Raw genomic sequence first — 4,795 nt, forward strand, 5'->3', positions numbered from 1 at the left:
AAACTGACTCCTCCAGAAAACAGTAATACAAATTAGCACTTAACAACAGTGCCAATTGTATCTTTTACATAATTTTTTTTCTGTACTTGAAAATATCCATTTCCCATCGCTGCTGTTCAAAAAGGCAGCACGCTGAACAACACGCAATTTTTGCTCCTTAGTATGCACATAGTATTGTGATGGACTTGGGAATACAGCTGCGGAGGCACCTGCAGGTTCATTTGCAAGATAGCATTCAAAATCTCTAAGGAATCATTTCAAACCCCTGATTGGACACCTGTCAGCTTTTCTGATTCACCAGACATTATTAAATTGCAGCTAATGATTGGTAAATTTCAGCCAATCACATGGATTGACACGAGGACTCTATAAAAAGAGGAATTTATGTCAGCTCTGCTGTGGAAAAGGCGAAAACTCAGTAAATTAGTGTCTGTATGGATAATACATTTGATCCTGATTAGTGCATGCAAAATGTCAGCATATTTTGAGAAATGCTGACAACAAGCAGAACATCCTCTAAGAGCAGTCAAAAGTTTTTGTATGTGCAAGTGTTCCATGGACATAGGAACAATATTTGTGTGTGTGAGAGAGAGGGAGTGCGTGGGTGTGTGTTGTGTACAAGGCCTTTGTGAAAGCATGTTCTGTGAGTGTGCACGTCTGTGGATTCACGCAAGTGTGTGTGTGTGTGTGTGTGTGTGTGTGTGTGTGTGTGTGTGTGTGTGTATTCCTCATGTCCCAGAGGGAGGGTGCTGAATAACAGGCCCTTTTTGACAGGCTGGGACGCTGAGAGCTGTCAGCCCCCTCGCCAGGCCTGGGATGAGTAGTGAGAAAAAGAAAGGGAGAGGAAGTGATAGAGAGAGAGAAATAGAGAGAGGGAAAGAGAGCGAGAGAGAGGCAGACAGGGGATTGGGGGGCTCCATGTGTTTAGACTAATAGGAGGCCAGCGTTCAGCTTCTCCTCCAGCAAGAACAGACAGTTGAAATCTCTGGGCAGTTAGCACAGCGCTGCCTCTCAAAGATTTCCTGTCAGATCATGTCTATAAGAGGGGAAGAGGTTCTCAATAGCAAAGAGAAGAAAAAAGGGGTAACGGAGGGAAAAAACAGCACCTGGAAAAATTGTCTGCCTTCGAGAGAATTGAGCAGCCTGAATGGAGTTCTAAAGTTCAGCTTGACAAGGCGCACATCCACACTCTTGATATTTGGCAATTCAAATCAAAACGGGTAGCTTGAGGCCGATGGCACCAAAGCAATTAATAACAAGAACATTATGATATTTAACCACATAAGTTGCCACTGTTGTCGTGTTTAACCTTCTGGCCGCTGGCACGAGTTGAATGAAATTTTTTTTACAGCTCTCACATATTAGAGGATAATTATGGATCATAATGTTTACTGAAATGTTTTAAAAAAATTTTATCATTAAATAAAATGATAAATACTGTATGTTTACAGTTTAAAAATTACAAAACAGACATCTAGACAATGCTGTACAACTTAATTGTTGCAACTGCAAAACAAAAAGGTGCTTTTGTCTGATACACACAGGGAACAAAAATCAAGGCTGTCTATTTTGCATATTCCAGTCCCTGCCTAACCATGCCTTGCTTCTCCATATTCAGTAGTTTATATTCACATATTAAAAGCAAATATTACCTTTGGTCTATTAATTCTTCCCATTACAATGTTACCTGCTTACATGTTTACAAAATGCTGTCATTTGGCTGAAAAAGACACTGACCTTATTATGAAGCGCTTCTCTGGTAAAAATTCAATTGAATCCTTACATGTCAATTACAGGGCACATTGTGTTCACCTAGGCTGATGTTCCGTCATGTAACTCATTTTTTACATATGGATAATTGAGGTATTATATAGATATGAAGCTGAGAAGGAGTTTAGAAGCAGAATAACATTGCTTAATGCAGTAGTAAAATATCAATATTACCATACATTGCTAATTTGATGTTTTATCGCTGGTTCTAAAATCCTGGGTTTTCACGTAATGCTTTACTTGGAAGTGCCATCCTAAGGCACGCTATTGAATGTGAATAGAAGTAAAGTGTTTCTCTTTTTTTTTGTCAGTGAGATCATGCTGAATTCATTTTGAATGGATGCTCTTCCCCAAGGCTACACAGACAAATGCATTTCAGTTAATTAGCAATACCCACTTCAGAACATGTGTCTTAGAGTATGTGGATAGACAGGAAGACAACGTGTACATAGCATCAGATGGATTAACATGCTCTTGGCAGAGAGATGTGACCTGCAGATCACATAATTCTTTCGCTTCATTTGAACCGAAGTTAATCTGAATTGAGGATTATCGTAATCCAAAATAATAACGTCCGTTTCCTGACAGTGTCCTTTACCCATGACCCATCGGATTTCATCCTAATGTATGAGTCATGAAGTAAGACTTTGGGCAACAGTACACATGTGATTATGTAGTATTTGATTTAAAAGGGATCTGGGATCAAGTAGAGCTATTTGGAATAATAACGGCACTGATGTAGTTATTAGAGTTTAACAGAAGACACTTAATTTTTAAAATAAAGTTACAGTCATCTTACTTCCATGGAAACTATGGGTCTAAATATCTAAAATCTATTCACAGACATAAACTCCTAAAGTAATTCCAGGTTCATCATTATTCTGTGGAAACGACCTTCTCTACTTGCGCATTGTCAGAATGATGTGACTTGTAATGACTAGTGACAGTCATTTGCTTCAATTCTGTTCTTTTTACAAAAATGTGGCGTGATGACTGCAGCAGAAGAAGCCATAAAAGATAACCGTCCTGAAACTGAAAACAATTAACACACTGACCCATAACACTGACAGCCTTCCCAGCTTGGCACCGGCGCACTCTGTGGGCTGTCAAATCCTTGGTTTTCTGTTAGGATGTGTAGGAATGCGTGTGTGCTTATTGAATTGTTGAGGGGGGACCCTTGCCTGGGGGTTAATACAACAATTTACTTTGGACTGCCTGTGGATGTGTTGCGATGATTTGTTTGTTGAGCGTTGTCAGCCTGCAGGGTTTGGCGCGCTCTTGCCTCCCTGTTAAGTGGGAAGATGTAGTGAGTTCCAGGGGAGCTCCATCATTTGCCTCCATCTGTAACTCTGTTTAATAAGTCAATGGAAATGAAAGATGGCTCAATGCATCATGAATTTGCTTCTACACATCACCCTTACTCAATTTTCATTACATAATTTTTTTCCCCCTCACAACTCGAGTCCAAATCCTAGTTCTGCAGCTCGCTACCGTGCACCGAATATTGGAACTATTAGTGGGATGATCCTGTCACTCTCTATGATTACTACTTCATTAAATACATTCGATATATTCAGAAATTTATATATTTTAATGCATATTAAAACTAACCAAAAGTCCAGTCATTTATTTTAACATTGCTGTGTAAAATGTTCACTGACCGTGACACTGCATCGTGTTTTGCAAGAGAAAAGCTGGCAGGCTGTCATCATGTGGGAATACAGGTTATGGTCTGATTTACAGTGTGCTCTTGATACCATCATATTCATTCATGTTTCCACCTGACATATTTTTGTTCCATTGCAACCTCCATCTTTGCACCTCTGCCATTTCTTTATGCCTCAAGTGTCAATGAAACTACGGTGGCATGAAGTATAATGAGGTTTATATTTAGCTGGTTTCTGTGTACGGCCTTGCCTAAAGTTTGAGAGCAAGCTACAATCTGTCAAAATAAAGAAAGGCCTATTTTTCAAATACGACTGCTCAGTACAAATTATTCTTTCCTGTAGGATTCTGGGGTTTGTCTGTGTCAGGGACATCATCAACACTCGGTTTTTGGCCTGCTTGTGCCTTTGCAGTGCCAATAATGACCAGTCACAGAGTTGGAAGACTTCCATTGTGGATTGTGTTTTACTGATGTTTTTCTCAGTGGTTAATGTTTGAAAATGGAACAAACTGATGTAGCTTTACTTCATTATGGAACTCAAATTGATGTCCACAGAAAAACTGTCCACATCTGCTGGAGTTGGCTCAGGTGTCCTCAACTTCAGTGATGACATCAGAAAAAGATCAGGTTGGATCTAAACAATGTGCTATTGATCATGAGCACTCATGAAGAACCTTTTTGCCAAATACCTCTGGACTCATCTTCTAGGTGGATACCTTCCCCTTCAGTTTGAGCTTTTCCTTTTCATCAGAACAACCACTGTTTCACTGTAGTCCCCTTAAAGAGAAGCCGGAAAGGACCAGGAAAATGGATGTCTTCTGGCAGATATTATTGTACTGCAATATAATGTTATCAACCAGACACAGTTTTGTTGAACATTTTGAAAAAATCACATTGCAGGATCTCTGCTGGGCTGGGAGGCAGCTGTTGGGAGACTCACCACCTGGTGAGCAGCTTTGAAGTACACTTTGAGGATTAAATTATTCATTCAGCATGGCGACATGTATCCAGCTTGCCTGAGACTGTGGAGAAAATTTTGCCTCCTGCAGCTTACCGGACCGTCTTTTAGCACATCCAACTTTATCCTATTTCATGAAAATACTGACTTTTCACAAAACTTTTTGTAGACAAGACTTCATAATAAACTAGAACATAGTCCCCCTCTGCCAAAAAGGAAACTATAATGATTTTACATTACTATCATGATAAGATAATAATGTACATGAAATGTTATATGACGTGATCTTTCAGCATGTTGCCCTAGATCAGAAAATGATTGGCTTTGACTTTGAAGAGAATCCTTTATGAGTTATTTGGACTATTAATGCTGCTACAGAACTTTGGAGAACAAAAGTTTGA

The sequence above is a fragment of the Mugil cephalus genome, chromosome 6, assembly GCF_022458985.1.
Source record: "Mugil cephalus isolate CIBA_MC_2020 chromosome 6, CIBA_Mcephalus_1.1, whole genome shotgun sequence".
NCBI classification, from domain to species: domain Eukaryota; kingdom Metazoa; phylum Chordata; class Actinopteri; order Mugiliformes; family Mugilidae; genus Mugil; species Mugil cephalus.